General features: G+C 33.9%; 1 protein-coding gene across 2 annotated transcripts in view; it reads left to right on the top strand.

Moving 5' to 3' along the window:
* The window catches only part of LOC114325807 (transducin-like enhancer protein 4), a 1285138-nt gene that overhangs the window by 124689 nt on the left and 1138635 nt on the right, over positions 1-21814 (top strand). The window lies entirely within an intron of this gene.

Here is a 21814-nt window from a genome sequence, read left to right as displayed (position 1 = left end):
TGTCCAGTGTGTGTTGCATGTACTACTTATTTGTCAGTTTCAAAAATTTCTAAAATTTCTTGCCAATGTTGCACTTTGCTGGGATATCTTCCAATTTGACGAAATGCCCCTGATGATGCTAAGTTAGCAAAAGTACACTTGGGCCAGATTTAATAAACTAGATGCTCGAAACCTGCCTTTTATTCCTATAGATCAGTGGTACCCAACCTTTTATGTCTGGCGACCCACCTTCGATGTTTTTTCATATTCGCGACCCATGATGATAGAAAAAAAAAGGTCACTAGTCACTGTACGCTATACAGCTACTGTAAGATCCATACCGTGACCCACTTAAAATCCGTCCGCGACCCACCGGTTGCGAAACGCTGCTATAGATTCCAATAATTTTAATAACTTAACTGACGTTCTGAAATGTTAGTTATGTGTGTACACGTCACACTGATCAGTTCCTATCATTTTTGTATTTGACTATGTACTATTTTAAGTATAGTGACTTCAAAATGGCGTTTGTTGTTTTAACAATCCGTCCAAATATAATCAGCGTGGGGCCAAACCAATTTCAACCTTCTGCGGGCAAGGTCATGTTAACATGTTTTTTTCAACCATGAAGGACTCTTGTCCACGGAGTTCTCGGAACCTAGAATGCATATTAACGAAAACCTTTACAGGGAAACTTTAAACAGGGCTTATCAAGCAATATGACTAAAACGTCCAGAAAAGCTTGTCATTCTTCTGCACGACAATGCTCTGCTTTATGTTGCCGAAGAACTGAAAAAATCTACAACGAAAGAAATAGAGGGTATTGAGAGTATTTACGCTATAGTTCCGCTTTATCGCTCTACGATTTTCACATCTTTGGGCCACTGAAAATGGCGTTAAAAGGTAACCATTTTTAAATGGACGAAGAAATACAAATTGCCGTTAAAGAATTCTTCGACCTACAGCCACAAACATTTTTTAAACAGGGTATGCATCGGTTTGTGGAACAATGGAATATGTGCCTTAAATATAGTAGTAACCATTATTATTTGTAGATATGTTTACCGATAAATTTTTTCTGGATCAAAGATACGTTTCAATTGAACAAGCCTAGTATATTTTCAATGAACTGTATGCGAGCAGTTCGCAAACAGTTCGGCTAGCATATGTGCACCCGGCTTAACAAAAACTAGTTCTTTACTATACTAATGTTTATCACCGTGATGCAATTTAACATTTACAATTTCTTTTATTATAAGAGTATAATCTAGAAGAAGTATTTATGTTATGCCATGATGACATAATTGAATAAAATGGTGAACAATGTATATGAAAATGTATAAGAGCGAAATAAGCTATTTATTAATACTGACGTGGAGGTGAAAACCGATATTCAACTTCAATTTATGAAATAATGAAGTCGTTAAAACGCCTTCTGAATTACTTATATTATACCAAGCGAATTTGATCAAGTGCCAACTAGAAGTTACTTAATAAACTGTTGTTAAGATAACTGCTGTAGAATAACAACTTGATTTCAACCAACGCATTCATTAACAACACCAAGCCTATTAAATGGTTTATTTTATTATACAAATTGTTTATCTAGAATCTAGACGATATCTGGAATCTAGTTGGTAATATTTTTAATAGCATGTCTGGCAACAAGAAAAAACACAAAAATCAAAATATGCATAGTTGGTACAGTATAAATACTGTTGCACGTCATTATCTACGTCAGAGATCAAAGTTGACTTTATTGCCAAATTACAGAAAAAATCCTGAATTCATTTTAAATCAAATATATCAGATAATTATTATTACAGAAGTGGATTATACAACAAAACAAATTACTATTCAATGTAAATAAATAAAAACAATAAACTATAAAACAATATATAAAATATTCAATATAGTATCTAAATAATAAAACAAATCTGAAGTGATAAAACAATATGGTAATAATAAAAACAAATCTGAAGTGTCAACACCGCAACTGTCAAATAAGTGTACCTAACCAATTTATGTCAAAATGTGACCTTCGTTCGATGGCAGTTACAGTGTAATCCGGGCAAGTGTGCTTCATAAAAAAGCTTTATAATCCACCAAATGAAACAAGTTATGGTATATTTCTTTAAGCTTACATTAATAGAAATCTTCAAATATTATTTCTACGCGTATAGGTCTGGATCCCGTTTATGAAAAAAAAGTTGATTAATAGCAAGCTGAAAATTTGTTAATAGCTTAAGGGTGTCTAGTCGGATAAACTTTGATATATGGGAACACTGGAACAGGGGCAGTTTTAATTGTGGAACAGGTTAAAAATTTGGAACGGTCACACCACGAAAACGGCACATTTATTTTGTGATGCAATGCTTACTTTCGCATTTTTCAGATAACTGAATTGAAATGAATTTCGAATGACTGAAGATCTTTTTTATTTAAGATGACTCAAAAATGCTAAAAACATTTTGGGGGCAAAAAGGTGATGTTTTGAATTTGTTAAAAAAATTTTTAAACAATGTTAGCCCAACAATTTCGCTTGGCACCCTTCTGATTTGTCTAAAAGGGGATATTTTTGAATAGGAATCCACAAAGAAACCGAATCAGAACAACCAGACACATGTAGCACTAAATCCGGACCCCGGAAGTGTCATAGTTTTTCGAAACGGACCCCCAGGGAACATAATTGGTGACCCCTGATATAGAGTTTTTATGCATTGTTAACTAATTTGACCAGAAAATCTTTATTTCCTAAAATACCATTCCTTTTTGAACCATAAATGCGTAATTATTTGATACTAATAGAGAATATTGTGTTTTTCGACAATTTCTTACGTTGATAGAACAAACTATTCTAATTCGTTGATTCACTTTTATGAAACCCTTCTAAATGATCACTCTTACCCAAACACGTTGTTTCCGGTGGATTTACCACTGTCGATTTACATAAATCTTATCCGTCTATTGCAAAAACTAACTAAACACCGATGAGCAAACAAGTACTAGCCAAAGTTGAATGATCACCGTCACGGTTTGAAGGGCCATGTAAACGATATCTGGGCGAAAGAAAAATAAGTATCGAATTAGTTTCGGATCCGTGGAGCGAGGAAATACACCTCGTTTCACACTATCGCGCCGCTACCGGTCATAGGGACCGCTCAACCGGGCGATACCGATAGAAACGCGGTTGCCTAATCACAAGGCTGTGACTCACGCGTTAAGAACGGATAGTGAAATTTTCCGATATGCTTATTAAGATTATGTATGGTATCATCGTTCAATTTAATCGTAGAGAAAGAAGAAGTAAATCGGAAAAGACACCGCACACATCTTATGGAAAATATAATGTCACTCCAATGCAATAAAATTTACATGAATATATTGGTCTCGAAGTGATGATAATTTCATATCATCGCGCCAACTCTGAATTATTATTATTAACGGCGCAAATTGTAATTAAAGTTTAGCGAAATCACATTTTTTTGAAGTCCATAAAATTGTCATTCATAAATAATATTAGTCTAGTGGCTATTCACAAGGGTTTACCCCCGCGTGCTAAGTGGATTAGAGGAACTATATACTTTTATACGCCTGGTCAAATTATACCTACTTTGTTATCTATAATCCTCTGCCTTAAAGGTCGCGTCGTATTATAATGCACGTCGCGTTTTCGTCACGTAGCGTTTCGTTTGCGAAAAATATAATTTAATGGTTTTTAAATTGAACCATTCATATTGTGCGTATAAGACACGTAACGTAGCGTATAAGACACGTTACGTCTGCGTTCGGTTCATTCGAAAACAATATTTTTGGGATGTTGACAGATACGGGTCGTTTTCCCCTCGTTGTTTATGTAGGTATTTCTTTGAATTTGATACCGAGTATTTAGACCGGTCAGTATCGTCGCCCTCGCTAGCGAAATTATTCCGATTCCGATTCGATTTTTTGCACAAATTTACTCAAAGAGAGGTTCTTATAACATATCCACAGGGTGCCAGGCGGTGCCGTGGTCGAAAAATTGTTTAAACAATCTTTTTTAAACAAATTCACAAAAATATTTTTTCATTCGAGCAATATTTTTTTTAAATAATTTGGGTAATTCTGAGCAAAAAAGGTTTCTTGTCATTTTTCTCTAAAATTGCGAAAAATCAAGGCTTAATAACTCGATTAAAAATTATTATTATGAATTTCAATAAGTGACCAAACCAAGTTTCAAACAACTTCTTCAAGGTCCTGAAGAGATTTTTGTCATTATTTTATTACAAAGCTGTTATTTTTAACTATTAACAATTACCGCTATAGTCCAATTGTATCGTCGCCCCCGTTAGCGAAATTAGATTTTTTTGCACAAACTTACTCAAAAAGAGGTCCTTATAACACATCAACAGGGTTCCGGGCGGTGCCGTGGTCTAGAAATTGTTTAAACAATTTTTGTTAAACAAATTCACAAAAATAATTTTTTATTAATAATTTAATTAAACCCAAATTAATAATAATTTGAGTTATTCTGGGCAAAAAAGGTCTATTGTGATTTTTCTCTAAAATTGATTGTTGTCGAGTTATATGGCCATTTCCGCATTTTTGCAAGATACGTTTTTTGCTAAGAATAACCCAAATTATCTAAAAAAAAATCGTTCGTAATGAAAAAATTATTTTTGTGAATTTGTTTAATAAGAATTGTTAAAACAATTTTTTGACAACGGCACCGCCCGGCACCCTGTGGATGTGTTTGTTATAAGGAAGGACTCTTGAGTAAGTTTGTGCAAAAACATCTAATCGAAATAGTTTCGCTAACGGGGGCGACGATACAGTTGGACTATAGCGCTAATTGTTAATAACTAAAAATAACAGCTTTGTAGTAAAATAATGACAAAAATCTCTTTGGGACCTTGAAGAAGGGGTTTGAAACTTGATTTGGCCACTTATTGAAATTCATAATAATACTTTTAATCGAGTAGTTATTAAGCCTTGAAAATGGCCTTTTCGCATTTTTCAAATTTTTAATCGCATGTAACTCGACAACAATCAATTTTAGAGAAAAATGACAAGAGACCTTTTTTGCCCAGAATGACCCAGTTTATCTAAAAAAATATTGCTCGAAATGAAAAAAATATTTTTGTGAATTTGTTTAAAAAAAATGTTTAAACAATTTTTCGACCACGGTACCGCCCGGCACCCTGTGGATATGTTATAAGGACTTCTTTTTGAGTAAGTTTGTTTAAAAATATCGAATCGGAATAATTTCGCTAGCCGGGGCGACGATACTGCCCGGTCTAATTTAAAAAGTAGTTTTCGAGGCAATTTGTCATGTAAGCATGTGTTGTGACAATAAACACATCTGCGCCGCACCAAACTGAAACCAACGGAAACGTTCTATGTATGAAAATGTGAATGGGCAGTCCGATTGCCGGTCTGCAAACGCTACGTGTCGAAAACGCGACGTGCATTATAATATGACACGACCTTAAAGATTTATAAAGTGGCGATTCCGAAAATCTTTTTTCTCTCTTTGACTTGTTTCAATTCCCATTTGATATTAGATTTATTTATATCAATTTACGCCGTTAATAATAATAATTCAGATTTGGCGCAACGATATGAAATTAATGTAATTTCGAGACCAATCTATTCATGTAAATTTTATTTCATTTGAGCGACTTTGAAAACGTACAGATTTTAAAATAAGAACAGAACTACAACAAAAGATATATATTGGGGATGATTCATATAAAGAAAGACCAAAAATGTAGCAACAACAATACCGATATCAAGGATCTCTCCAATATATCACAATTTAATAAATTAATTTTATTTTGTAAATGCACCATTAGCAGATACTTTAAGTACGACCCTGAATCGGTCACATTTTAAAATATCTACCATGTGTCTTTAGGGTCAAAAATATCACTCTGGCATTCGATCTCAACAAGTGCAGTTGTAAATATAAAATATAAACTGTATTATGTAATATTTATAAATACAATTATGTATTAAAGTGTTTATTGAAAATGTCAAATAGCCGAAACGTTTAAGCAACAATAACTATTTATAATAAACCCACAAACCCAGGAATTAAAACAGTTTCTATTTATATAATATAGGTTTAAAAATAGTATTTTTATAAAAAATATTACTATTATATTGAATGTAATCAATGACTTAACCTAATTCGTACTAAGTCACGCGAACATGGATCTCTAATAGGTATCTTTATTGACTCACATGATTGAATTTTACTAATCTGGGTTATCATATTAATCATCAGAAATATCATTAGCTCATTTCGTTATAATAACCAGCGTGTTAAGCCTTTTAAAAAAGCAATTAACGTTCTATGAAGCTTAATGGTTCCTTTTAACACTCTCTTATAAACTCTACAGAATATTTAACATAATGGTGCGGTCGTGAGAAGACAAGCTGTTAGCGCTATGGCGGTTATTTGTTATTACAATTTTGAAAGTTTTCAACATTATTTTCTTATCTTTATGGGCATAGAATATAGTTAGTTACTCTGAAATTATAAGTATTCAAACTAAGTTATTATTCGGTTCGGCAAGGGAAAATTTTATTAAGTCTTGTAGAAGGAACTAGTAGAAGAACAAGAATGTCTGAATTGTGAATGACGGAGGCGGGAATAACTAAATACATTGTGATGTGGGTAAACAAAAAAAAGGTAGATACGTAGAAGAAACAAATCAAGAATTGTGGGGCGGTGTTTTGTATTGAAAGAATGACCTACAGTTTATCCACATAAGCTATGCACTAGATGTAAACATTAGTTGACAGCGATGTCGTCATCGTCAATGTAGAGATGGCTATTTCGTTCAGTTTTTGAATATTTTTGGATAACAGTTACTTGTATGATCGCGTAAATTATTCATTAATTTAATTAATACTTAGGATTATTTTTTCACTATCTATGTACTCAGTGATTACAATAATTTATACACTATACAATGAAAACTAATAATCGAGAAAAGAGAAAAAGTGATAAAGTGATTTTAATTATATACTGTTACTAAGGAACGAGTAGATAAATTTTGAATATTGAAACTTGTTGAAATTATTTGTTTTGAACTTATTGAAATTTAGTATCGAACTAGAGGATCAAAATCTCAAGATTTTCCGCGATATTAGGTAATCATCTCTAAAAAATGTGATGGATAATAATTACAAATAAATCAAATAAGCTTAAAAAGTTTAAAGTGTTTTAAATAAAGATACTTTACACAAAAATAGTCCACTTAGGCTCAACATTTTGACACACATAAAAATCGTCTAGAGTCTAGAGATTTAAGAGTTTAATGAGATGATGAGAACTAAACGGTTTTAGTCCTGCGTTGTTACCATTTAGTAAACTTTCATTAGCATTGATACCCTGGAAACAAGTGTATCACAACACGAAAATACAAGACAGTGAACACCAGTTAATGTATTAAATAAATTGATTCCAATACATTTCTCAATAATATATAATAGGAGCTTGTCCTCTTTGTGTGGCCCTTGTTTGTCTGCCATCAAATCTCAAACAATTCGTTAAAAATGGTATTGTAAAGCAAAGATAAAGTTTTTCTGAAAAGATCCTTATTTAGAGTAATTGTCCTCATTACATCTGCATAATAATACAAACCAAATAAAGCTTTTATTTCGATCTGTTTTGTAACTCACACAAATGATGAACAAATGACAGAAGATATATTCTCATCATTCAGCATGACCCTCCATCGACAACACTACGAATGGTATGGTCTGGACGGTATGTTCGTCCAGACTTACCAAGACAGAATCACCAAGTTACTTCGTACTGTACAGTATGACCAATATTACTTTCTAATTAGTTGCCACTCGGGTTGGCACACACTTGAAAATCCACGGGTTTCCTATGATATTTAAGTCCTACCAATCTCCCTAGAATGACAGGATAGGTACTATCGGTTTGATACAGAAAAATTTTTGGACAGAATGGTTGCAAAAGAGCTAAGGGAGTATATTATGTATACCTATACAAACTCAAACACGTAATAAAAATAATGAAATTTCCATGTAATTTAAAAAAATCTTTTATCGACTCTATGTCATATTATGTATAAGTTTTTAGTTTGTGAAAACTGTCATTATAGATAGCAGTGCGTGAAGGATTTAAAGTGTGCGTGAAGTAACAATGTATTTTAAATGGGATTTACTTTTTCGCACTGTTTTTAACTTTTGCGTTGTCATGGTGACAATCCTTAACTTTCGCGTTGTCATGGTGATGACAATATGAGCAATGAATTACAACAATAGTTTTGACAGTTTTGTGGTTTGAAAGTACATGGTTAGAATTTTTAAATGTCAAAGTTCTAAACATTGTACAATAGAAATGAATTCCAGTGACGAAGAGTTACAGTTTTTTTATTTATTCATCATAGATAAAATATTGTATAAAACTGTGCGTGAAGTACTTTTTGCGAACTTACGCGATTTATAGCACTCGCTCCGTTGTCGCTCGTGCTCTAAAAATCGCATGCGTCCGCAAAAAGCATACTTCACGAACTGTTTCATAAATAACTATTTCATAAAACCCATAGTATCCTGTCATTCTATGAATATGGCAGGACTCAGAAATTCATCGCAACACCTCATTCTTTTTTCATGGAAAATCTAATTTTCACAGTAAAATATCACAGGAGGAAATAGGTCCAGATGCGGTCGTTGCATATGCGGTCAAGGTAATTTTCGTTGCAAAAGCGGTCAATCCAAAATATTTTGGCAGGTAAGGCCGATGCCACATTATGCGTTTTGACCGGATGCGGTGAAAACGCATCCGTTTCCAACGCAACCGGACCGACCTGTCACACTATGCGTTTAGTCTGGTGCAGTTTGTAAGCGCGTACCGATGACTCAAAACGCATCCGTTTCCAACGCAACCGGACCGATCTGTTACACTATGCGTTTTCACCGGATGCGGCGGAAACGCATCCGGTCAAAACGCATAATCTGACATCGGCCTAACGTTGCACTTGCGATCAGACATTTTACTTAAAAGCTAGAAATGTAAGAAGGTCGTAAATTAGTAACCACCCGAGTTATTAGCAGGCTAGGTCGACCCTATTGAAATATTTTAATCCGCTTATCTATATTTCGAACAATAGGTAATGAAAACAGTAATGACTAAACCACAATAATCCCCTCATTACGGATTTTTGGAAAGTTTGTATTTGCTAAAAAACAAATGCATATTATTTGTATATTGTTAGTTTGAGAGATTGTTTATTGCAGTAAGTAACAACTTTTAATAATTGAAAATTTTGAAGTGATTGAAACCACCAAGGGAAAACCTGCTCTTCACGCTGGATATCCATTTTTAAATTTTTAATACTTTTTAACATTTGACACAAACAGTCAGGAAGCCAATTTATATAGAAATAATGAACAATTCGCTAATATTTTATTTATGTGACACTAAGGTTTAGTAAATCAACTATCTTCATTTTTTTTAATTAGTGCAGATAATCTCACTAAACTCTCAAAAGAAGCAAGTTTTTTTTATATCAAAATACTTTTTGCCGTAATAAAATTATTAGTAAGCATTTTCTCCTCTTATCAACGTCTATGATAAATATTATTTAAATTATACAAAAATTTGGTTATAGAATTATTCATGTGATAGTGGTAGAAAAAGGTAAAAATATTATTTGTTTATTAGGCAATGACCGCACATGCAACGATAAAATCAACATATTTTTGTATGACCGCAAATGCAACGATAATAGCCGTGATCGCAAATGCTACGACCGCATCTGCAACGACACCTCACAGGAGACCCGTAGATTTTTCCATAAATTGTAAGTACCTCCTCTAACCTTCCAATATTGCAAAGGGCAGGACTCAGAAAATCGTGTCTGACCTTCTATCTAATATCTCCCGGTCTATTATTGTCGAATAAAGTAGACAAGTCAATTTTACTTAGGTGGTTTTAATTTATAATCCATAAACAAAACTTAATTCTTTGTAGGAAAAATGCTGGAAGTAAAGAAAGAAATGGAAAGACAAGAAGTACCGTCCACTATGTTTGTACTCTGTAGATGCTTTTGAATTTTTCCTAGGATATCACAAATCTTTCAATAATATGGGTATAGATTTTTTTCCATGGTCAGATTCTTGGCAGTGTTTTGCCACATTAGAATGACAAATAAAGTCATCTAAGAGTTGATATTCCTTATCAGTACAGTAATATTACTTATTACTGTACTGTGTCTATATCTAATTGGTAGTAAAACCGTTTTAATCAGACAATGGGTACAATAAATGGGCATCATAAATTTAAAATAACAAACCATGTTCCCTCTTGTCGGTTGTCAGGCAATAGATGTTAAAAAGTGTCATTAAACTACCAACACATAACTTTACGGCTATTCACTCTATGATTAATTCCGGTATTGCTCATTTATACTAATTCTTTTTTTATGTAAGACTCTTAAAGGCTCTTAAGACTCTTAAATTCGTATTCTTACAACTAAAATGCGTTACAGTTAAAGTCTGTATTTTTGTCAAAACGGTTTTTCTTCCGTTTCTGCTAATAGATAAATTGGAATAGACAGTTTTAAAGTTCATTTAAAATTTTGGGTGTTTGATCTCTGTTGCATATATTTCTTCTTTAGTAATATTTATACTGCTATCAGTGTCGCCTCGTTTCATAACAGTTTCTGTCATTCGTCTTCAAAAACTCGTGAATGTATTTTCCCCATCCTTCAAGTTTTTTCCTATAAATCACGTCATCTTAGTGTTCAGCAACCCCAAAAACCCTCCGAGTACACTGTTTGTACAAAAAGTATTTATTAGTGTCGAAAAGTTTATTTAGTGTCGAAAAGCCTCGAAATTCCAGAAGACGACGTGCCTTAGCAGTAAAGGTCGCCTCATATTATAATGCACGTCGCGTTTTCGTCACGTAGCGTTTCGTTTGCGAAAAATATAATTTAATGGTTTTTAAATTGAACCATTCATATTGTGCGTATAAGACACGTAACGTAGCGTATAAGACACGTTACGTCTGCGTTCGGTTCATTCGAAAACAATATTTTTCGGATGTTGACAGATACGGGTCGTTTTCCCCTTGTTGTTTATGTAGGTATTTCTTTGAATTTGATACCGAGTATTTAGACCGGTCAGTATCGTCGCCCTCGCTAGCGAAATTATTCCGATTCGATTTTTTGCACAAATTACTCAAAGAGAGGTTCTTATAACATATCCACAGGGTGCCAGGCGGTGCCGTGGTCGAAAAATTGTTTAAACAATCTTTCTTAAACAAATTCACAAAAATATTTTTTCATTCGAGCAATATTTTTTTTTAGATAATTTCGGTAATTCTGAGCAAAAAAGGTTTCTTGTCATTTTTCTCTAAAATTGCGAAAAATCAAAGCTTAATAACTCGATTAAAAATTATTATTATGAATTTCAATAAGTGACCAAATCAAGTTTCAAACAACTTCTTCAAGGTACTGAAGAGATTTTTGTCATTATTTTATTACAAAGCTGTTATTTTTAACTATTAACAATTACCGCTATAGTCCAACTGTATCGTCGCCCCCGTTAGCGAAATTAGATTTTTTTGCACAAACTTACTCAAAAAGAGGTCCTTATAACACATCAACAGGGTTCCGGGTGGTGCCGTGGTCTAAAAATTGTTTAAACAATTTTTGTTAAACAAATTCACAAAAATAATTTTTTATTAATAATTTAATTAAACCCAAATTAATAATAATTTGAGTTATTCTGGGCAAAAAAGGTCTCTTGTGATTTTTCTCTAAAATTGATTGTTGTCGAATTATATGGCCATTTCCGCATTTTTGCAAGATATGTTTTTTGCTAATAACCCAAATTATCTAAAAAAAAATCGTTCGTAATGAAAAATTATTTTTGTGAATTTGTTTAATAAGAATTGTTAAAACAATTTTTTGACAACGGCACCGCCCGGCACCCTGTGGATGTGTTTGTTATAAGGACTCTTTTTGAGTAAGTTTGTGCAAAAACATCTAATCGAAATAGTTTCGCTAACGGGGGCGACGATACAGTTGGACTATAGTGCTAATTGTTAATAACTAAAAATAACAGCTTTGTAGTAAAATAATGACAGAAATCTCTTTGGGACCTTGAAGAAGGGGTTTGAAACTTGATTTGGTCACTTATTGAAATTCATAATAATACTTTTAATCGAGTTATTAAGCCTTGAAAATGGCCTTTTCGCATTTTTCAAATTTTTAATCGCATGTAACTCGACAACAATCAATTTTAGAGAAAAATGACAAGAGACCTTTTTTGCCCAGAATGACCCAGTTTATCTAAAAAAATATTGCTCGAAATGAAAAAAATATTTTTGTGAATTTGTTTAAAAAAATGTTTAAACAATTTTTCGACCACGGTACCGCCCGGCACCTTGTGGATATGTTATAAGGACTTCTTTTTGAGTAAGTTTGTTTAAAAATATCGAATCGAAATAATTTCGCTAGCCGGGGCGACGATACTGCCCGGTCTAATTTAAAAAGTAGTTTTCGAGGCAATTTGTCATGTAAACATGTGTTGTGACAATAAACACATCTGCACCGCACCAAACTGAAACCAACGTAAACGTTCTATGTATGATAATGTGAATGGGCAGTCCGATTGACGGTCTGCAAACGCTACGTGCCGAAAACGCGACGTGCATTATAATATGACGCGACCTTTACCCTGAACACCAGGTGCTTTGGGGGTCGTCGACCGCGACATATACTAATGACCAGACAAGAGAAATCAAGAGGCAAATTGAGATAGCGAGACAATCTTTTGTCAAAATGAAAAAGTTCCTATGCAGCCGGCACATAAATATAAACTTACGAACGAGAATATTAAGGTGCTATGTTTTCTCCGTTCTGCTGTACGGCATGGAAGCTTGGACACTGAAAAAGATCACCATCAAAAACATTGAGGCATTCGAGATGTGGCGTTACAGAAGAATGTGGAAAATACCATGGACAGATAGAGTAACAAATCAAGATGTTTTGCTGAAGATGGGGAAGGAATGCCAAGTCATAAAAACCATACAAACGAAAAAACTGGAGTACCTAGGCCACATAATGAGAGGAGAAAAGTACTCTCTGCTAAGACTCATAATCCAAAAAAAAATCTCGGGAAAGAGAAATGTGGGACGTAGGAGGATTTCCTGGTTGCGAAATTTAAGGGAGTGGTATGGGTGCAGTTCAATACAGTTGTTCAGAGCTGCAGCCAACAAAGTTAAGATTGCTGTGATGGTAGCCAACCTCCGATAGGAGACGGTACTGCAAGATGAAGAAGACCCCAAAAAGTCCCGAGTAACAAAATCTGGCCCCTTAATATATTGATTTTGACATATTTTCGTAAAATTATATACACTGTAAATGCAATTATGCATTTCCACCCATTATTCTATTGGAGGCTTTTTTCCTGACGTCATCCTGAACACAATGCAAAAAGTTGTCTATGGGTTGATCTAATAGGGATGTTCACAAAAATTTAAAAAGTCATTTCAAACATGTAAAACGATTAAGAAACACCCTAGGAATAATTGTCCAAAATTTCAACAAAATTGAAAAAGCCTTTCTATAAAAAATCGTTATTAGAAGTCTAGCATTATTTTAAATTTCAAGAACGCTTCTCCATTGGCCTGACGTCACTAGTTGCATACCCCAAGCGCGCGACATTCTCATAGTGTTACTGTTTACCTGTTTGACGTTTCAGGTCATTTTATTTTGTTCTCTTCTTGTTTTATCAGGGTTAAAGTGGAGTTTTATAGTGAATTTGTTTAGTTTAAAGTGGATAGACTGTTTGTAAGGACATATTTTGGGTTTTACAAAAATAAACAAATAAAATGGAAGAAGGTTTTCAGAAAGCCGATTCGTATAAACTACCGACTGTAGTGTAGATGTAACAATGGTGTATGATTTATTGGCATCTTGTAAAAAAATAAATCTACCACAGCTTTACTGAGTGTATATTCCATATAATTTTCCATGTCTTCTTTAAGCTAAAAAAATAAATGCTTAATACTCCACAAAAAAAATAGAGAAAGTTGTATGCATGCATTGTACGCATGCATATTGTAAGTATATATATATATATATATATATATATATATATATATATATATATATATACATACATTGACTGGTTATTACTTTACATTGGTTAGGTGTATTAAAAATATTTTTATTCTTCTTCATGTGCCTTGTCCGTTGTGGACGTTGGCTATCATCATGGCAATTTTAATTTCATTTGAGGCGTTTCTGAATAACTCGATCGATTTTTGTCCAAATCATTGGCGTAAGTTGTTAAGTCATGAGTGTCTTTTCTTCCGGGTCCGCGTTTGCTCTCTATTTTACCTTGCGTTATTAGTTGGAGTATACGATATTTATCATGCCTCATGATATGACCGAAATATTTAAGATTTCGTTTCTTAATTGTAAAAGAGATTTCTTTTTGTTTTCCCATTCGACGCAATACCTGTACGTTGGTGTTGGTCGCCCAGGATATTTTGAGGATACGTGGGTACACCCACATTTCGAATGCCTCTAGCTTTTTCATTAATGTTTCCATTATTGTCCAGGCCTCTGCGCCATATAGCAAGACAGGAAATAATAACATTTTAGCAGCCGCATTTTTAGTGGGAGAGATAATATGTCGCAATGGGTGAAAATATTTCTCATGCATGTTGTTAAATGTTGCTATGTCCTTTTCAACTCTAGATCTTATTTCGGTTGTTTCGTATTTCGAGTTGACAACTGTTCCAAGGTAAAAAATATTTTTGAACTTGGGTATTATACATTTTCATTTCAACCAATCTTTTCACTAAATTATTAATGATTTTAATATAATATAAAGTCATACCTACATCCACATCTAGTTATTTCAAGGTTTACTTTTACTGTATGTATTATTAGAATCCCGTTTTTAGGAATATCCCAGTTTAAGGAATACAAATTTGAGGTCCCGAAACTTTTTCATTTACTCTTTAAGGGGGTAGGTGCAAAATCTTGGTCCAATGCTATTTAAATTCATTCATTTTTTTCGAATCCTGAGAAAACTAATAAGTATTTTTGAAAAATGTAAATGCAGAAAGAACAATTACATTATTACCAAAGGCCGAAAGTCTCTGGAAAACTTCTATAATGTTTATTTTATTAAGTTAGTTCTTTAAGTTAGTTATTTTAAGTTCTAGCTGCAACAAACAATTTCTTTTTCTGTTTTAAATTGGCTGGAACGGTAATAAAAATCTTGTCAGAACTGTTTTTTGATGTATTTACACACCCAGGAACAAAACACCACTTATTTGGCTTTATTTTTAATAATTAAATACGTAAAAAACTGCGCACATTCAAATACACTGAGTAAATAAGTATACAAAACTAGTCGTCGATCAAAGACGTTACGACTGCTGACGTCACAGACCGTAGCCTCGCTGCAGGGTACCGTTTTTCTAGCCTCCAAGAAAATCAACATTATGAACTCATTTATCTTAAAAAATATAAATTTTTAAACAGTTTTATGATTGTTACGTTTTTATATACCTTGTAATCTATTGAATTTAACTATATTTAAAAATTAGTGAACATCCCCATTGAATTGGCGATTCTCTTTTTATTTAATATGCTCTACATGCCTTGTAGGTAGTGTTGCCCAAAATCGGTCTTGGTCTTGCAGTCTTAGGGTGTGCTCACTACGGAGACCAAAGGATGGTTTCCTAGCCTAGATCATAGTATCGTACGCTTCATAATCGTGAATTCTGCCATTCAAAATAATGCATTTATTTTACATAGCGATCGATGCAAACATCTTTAGAGAGGCCTTGGACGAATCAGAAGAAGGTATTGCAGTAAATGGACAACTTATAAATAATATTAGATATGCAGACGATACAGTATTGCTGGCAGATAGTGCGCAGGGGCTCCAGAGGATCATGGATAATGTTGTAGAAGCATGTAACAAATACGGCCTAAAACTAAACTGTAAGAAGACAAAAATAATGATCATTAGTAAAAACACCAACATAAACGCCCAAATTACCGTAAACAATACACCCCTAGAGAGAGTACAGAAAATATGCTATCTCGGCTGCAACATTAAGGATTCCTGGGATCATAGCTACGAAATAAGAACTCGTATTGAAAAAGCCAGAAGCTCTTTTAACAGTCTTAAGAAAATTGTGTGCAACTTGTCTTTAAGTATCAATGTACGCATAAGAATTCTTAGATGTTACGTCTTTAGTGTCCTTCTCTACGGAGTTGAAAGCTGGAGCCTGACAGAAGATGCCATGAAACGGTTAGAGGCGTTTGAAATGTGGTGCTACCGACGTATGTTGAGGGTCTCATATATACACCACACAACTAATATAACTATTCTCCAGAGGCTAAGAAAAGACAAAGAAGTGGTTAACACCGTAAAGAACAGAAAATTGGCTTACTTCGGCCACATTATGCGTAATGAAAAATACCGACTGCTACAGTTGATTCTACAAGGCAAGATTGAGGGCAGGAGAGGCCCTGGACGTAGACGTATATCCTGGCTAGCCAATCTTAGAAAGTGGACTGGTCTAACGTCAACTGATCTATTTCGAGCTGCCGTAAATAGAATAAGATGGGTCAATGTGGTTGCCAACATCTCCAGAAGATAGGCACCTTTAGAAGAAGCGATCGATAATATAGTTTCGATCGCCAGATAAAATAAATACATTATTTTAAATGCGAGAATTCACGAATATGAAGTGTACGATACCATGCACTAGGCTAGGATACCATCCTTTGGTCTCCGTAGTGAACGCACCCTTAGCGTTCTTGCGTTTTCGCAAGACCAAGACCAAGACTTACCGTGCAAGACTTAAGCAAGAACAAGACTAGTCCTGTGAGACTCTTGAGTCTTGCAGTTAGAACTGAGGGTCGTTTTATGAGTATATAAGTTCGGCTATATTTTTAGATACTCTATGAGAAACAAAAATAATTGTAAATTTTTTTTTGAAAATTGGATTTATGCGCATTACGAACAATACCATAAACATATATAGCGAATCAAAATATCCATTAAAAAAACACGACACATTTGACATGTACTCATAGGTCATTATCATAATGGAAAAATAAAATATTTTGTACATTCTTTCCCAGCAGCCGAATTCTTCGCTCTGAAATTAATTATCCAGATTTTGAGAATAGTCGTCTTCTAATCATAACATAACATGCCTGCGTTGCGACGCCTACAGTAATATCGAATATCGTATACAAACTTTTTAGAAATGTGTCACCTTAGCTAATAGAAAATAGACTTAATACGTATATAAGTAATTAATTTTTTTCATTATTATTTTTTTAGGAATCCAAACACCAGAAATCTTATTGGTATACATAATATTATAGTAAAACTATTATGTATTAATGTTGTTCTGAAGCTATTTTCTTGTGGCATTTTTATAATCAAGTATATTCTAATGGGAAATAAGCCACAATTTTACCTAAAAATGATTTTATTAACGTTTCGACGCCCAAGTCGGGTGTCGTTGTCAAAATACAAAATAATACTAAATAAACAAAAATGTTGTTGCTTAGTAAAAAATTCTTCTAATAATTTATTTAATCTGACTCATTTATATCGGCAATTCAGACACGTATTATACATTTTAAAGTAGACGACTTTAAAATGATATTGCCAATATTGATGAGTTGCGTTCCTGGGACGACTTTACTAAAAGATAGTTCATTCGATTACATGAAATCAATCCCAACTCAAGAATATCCGCCACAAAAAATCATAGCATGTGATCTGTCTTTAAAAAGACAACCAAATGCAACGGTGGCACTGAAATTCTCGCGTTAGAGATTCCATAGTAAATCACGAGGGAAAATTGTGGCTTATTTCCCATTAGAATATACTTGATTATTATGTATTGTTTATGCTGACTGTGCTATGAGGTCACTCGGCTAAACAAAATTTGCCGAAACAGCGCGGCTATTATTTAAAAGTATCATAAGATAATGATACGAGACAAAAGTACAGATAATGCCGGATATCGTCTAAACAAAATACCGAAATATTATTTTAACGATATACACTTCTCCAAGAAATTAACGCACCACCTTAAAAACGGGTCATTTTTAATGTCTCAAATTTCCTAAACCTGTTGTCCGATTTAAGTGATTTTTTTTAATATGTTGTCTTATTCTTTACAAATATTGCTGTAATAATATTGCTGTTAGACAGGTCAGTTATTGTCATTGTATACCGGGTGTACCAATCAAACTGCGTTTTTCTCACTCTGTGGAATATTCTAGCATTATGCTAACTTATTATTCAAGCATGCAATAGCATACTGAAATTAAATCCCAACTACAGCCTCATATTTTCGTAGTATTATGTTTTTTATTCATTCACTTATATTGGATAATAAAAAAGTTAGGTACTTTTTTAACCAGCCATGTTTTTCATCAATACAGGATGTTTTTAAATAAGTATGGCAAACTTTAATGGGTAATTCTGCACGAAAAAATAATGACAGTTTGCTTCATAAACGTTTACTTTATAAATGCTTCGTTTCCCAAATAGAGGGTGTTGAAATTTTTCTTACTAACTGACGATTTATTTATTGCTCTAAAACCGGTTGAGATATGCAAATGAAATTTTGTGGGTTTTGAGAGGTAGTTTTAACTTTAGTTAGTTAGAACATAGGCAGGTTTCACTTACATCGTGGGTTCAAATCCCACCCGGTGTCAGTTGTTTAGATATATATTAATTTGGCTAGTCTTTACTATGGCTATGATATTCAAGCTTAAAATGTACCTCTCTGTTACGTTGTTCTAAGATATGCAATAGGCTAATAGGCAACTGCGAGACTTGCAAGACTCTTGCTGCAAGACCAAGACCAAGACTGTCTAAGTCTCGTCTTGGTCTTGCATTTGGCAACACTACTTGTAGGCCTAGGGCTTTACAATTTTACATAATACACATGACAGTATATACTAATGTCTTATATATAATTTTATTTAATGTCTATGTAAAAATTGCTGCACTATGGTTCTCCACTGTATCCTTCTCCTTCAAGTTTGTAGGTCCTTTCCATCGATCCTATAGGTATCTTCCTGAAATTTTCTGTGCCATGTTTTTCTTGGTCTATCTCTTATCCTTATGTCAACTGGTCTTCTTAGCAGTACCTTATTTGGCATACTTGCCCAATCCATTCTTTGGACATGATCAGCCCACCTGATTATTTGTACTTTTGTGGTATCTTGTTATACATGATTCTTGTATAAAGCATCCCCGTCTTGAATATTTTTTTTGCCAACCGTCTTCCGTATTTTTTCCTCCGAAAATAGCTCTCAGTACCTTCCGTTCGCACCACTCTATCATTTCTTCTTCTGTTGTATTTAGCACCCATGTCTCACATCAGTAGGTGAGTGTTGCTCTTATTACGGTTTTGTATATTCTAGTTTTCGTGTTTCTCGATACGTACTTTGACTTTAATTTCTCTTTAAACTGCCGACCTTTCGGTTACCTTTTATTGCTATCCTGTACTTGAGTTAATTTTTTCGTGTCCCCGTAGATATGTAAAATGCTTTACTCTTTTATTATACTCTTTTCTATCTAACGCTGTTAACAGTAGCATATATTCAGGTGCTCTTTCTGTGTTTTCTAGCACCATATAATTCGTTTTTCTTCATTTATTTCTAGGCCGAATTTTTTTGCCTCTCTTACTAATCTTTTCGTGATTCTCTTAAATTCGTTACTTAAATTCGTTACTCGTTTTTGCTAGCAACTTAAGGTCGTCGGCGTAGGCCATGTATTGATGCTCGTTACGGTAGATCGTTTCTTGCGTTTCTATTCTGCTGTTTCTTACAATTATTTCCAAAACCAGATCAAATAACACTGTTGATAGAGGATCACCTTGTCTAAATCCTTTTTTGACTACAAACTCTTCCGATTTGTGACTGTTCCACACTATTTCGTTGCTTGTCATATTTAAGGTCATTCTTATCAGCTTGATTAGTTTTTCTGGTATTTTCAGTTGTCTTAATGCGTACATTTTTTTTCTATCAATTTTGTCATGAGGTTGTTCAAACAAAATCTATGAATAGCGCATACAAAACCATTTTATGATCGTGGCAAGTTGTTTGGATTTCTTTTATGTTAAATGTTTGTTCTGTCGTCGATCTGTTATTTCTAAAGCCTACTTGGTATTCTCTTACTAGTTTCTCTGCGTATACTTTCTCTCACAATCCTAGTAAATATCTTATAGCACACGTCCAGCAGAGCAATACCCCTGTAATTTTACACCATTGTTGCACCTCTTTTTTGTGTAATGGAACTATCCAGGCTCTGGCTCACTCTTCAGGCATATTTTCTTCTTTCCACATAAGTTCTACCAGTGGCGATTCTCTGCACCTATAAAATTCGTAATATTCTTCGCTTTCTTTACCTAAGAATTGACCTGACAATCATTTAATCTTTATGTATTTATATTTATGTAAAAGACAAAGTTTTCAATCTAATAGCACATAAAATAATATTAAAAATATTACTCTACATCCCACCAGATTGAAAAACAGTGGGAACCTTCTCTGGTTACACGTCCGAGGCTTTTAAAATTTTGCAAGCCATAACGGATGCTGAGATTAAAGAAGATGAGGAAATTTTACAATTTATAACTCACGTCGCATCTGCTCAACGCGGTAAAGTTCCAACGAGAATGGTTCCCTTCGTACTCCAATCAGAGTAAACATGTAAATCAAAAACGAATAACCATTTTCAACTTCGTTGCAACACGAAACTACAGTCGCATTATATTCTAGTTCAATCAGAGAGTGCAGCAAGCACAGTCAGAGAGTGCAGCAAGCACCTATACCGGTTTCAAAACTTATTAGTCTCTCATCAGGAGGCACATATGCTGCTCTCTCTGACCCGGGGTATTCCCATCTCGGCTCACTATTACCTTTAGTCCTTTATGATACCCCAGGTACATTTTAAAAACTACCCAGGTCGTCTCGAAGATTAACACGTGGGTATTAGTTTCTCCTTAGTAGGTATAATAATAATTTTATCTTGGAATTATAGATTAGCGAAAATTTCTTATTAACATAGAAAAACATCCTACCCTCAATATTCATCCCTTCAGTATTGTACAGAAATTTTGTTTTCTTTGCGAATTTAAGAAACAGTTTCTCTTGGTTGGAAATGTTGGCCGTGGAATCGATTTCGCTACTGATACATAGGATAAATAAATGGTTAGACTAAGAGCCGCTATAGGTGAAATTTCTTAATCATTTTAGGCACGATGGGACCCTATAACTTAAACAGTAGAACCTAAAAGAAAACGTTTGAACACTGTGCCGTCACTTTTCAGTGGCACATACGTCGACAGTGGCGCATCAAACTTTCCACTTATGGACGGGATAAATAAATTAAAAGTTACCCTCCCTTACTAACAGAATTAAATTTTTTTTATTTTTTTAAGTTCTATTTGATTAACACATGGGATTCAGCGTAATTTTAACCCACCACCCCCTTCCCCCTGCCCCCAACATCAAAAACTTCATTTTTCGTTTTTATTTTTTTTTGGTGGGATGCAATCAATTTTAAAATTTCAAAAAATTCACACGCATAGCTGAGGCTTTTACAAAACATGCCTATGTTTTATAGACCCACAGGTAGAGCGTACATAACCTCAAAAAATTAAAAGAAATTTTTTTTTTTCAAAAAAGCGTGTAACTTTTTTTGAGGAATAGCTGCAGGTCTAATTTTTTCCTAATATTGTGTGTTTTATCAAACACTATATTTTTAATTTTTTTCAGATTTTTCCGTAAGG

The sequence above is a fragment of the Diabrotica virgifera genome, chromosome 1 (assembly GCF_917563875.1).
Source record: "Diabrotica virgifera virgifera chromosome 1, PGI_DIABVI_V3a".
Taxonomy (NCBI): Eukaryota; Metazoa; Arthropoda; class Insecta; order Coleoptera; family Chrysomelidae; genus Diabrotica; species Diabrotica virgifera.
Note: the sequence above shows the minus strand (reverse complement) of the source record. Positions and strands in the feature narration are given on the sequence as shown.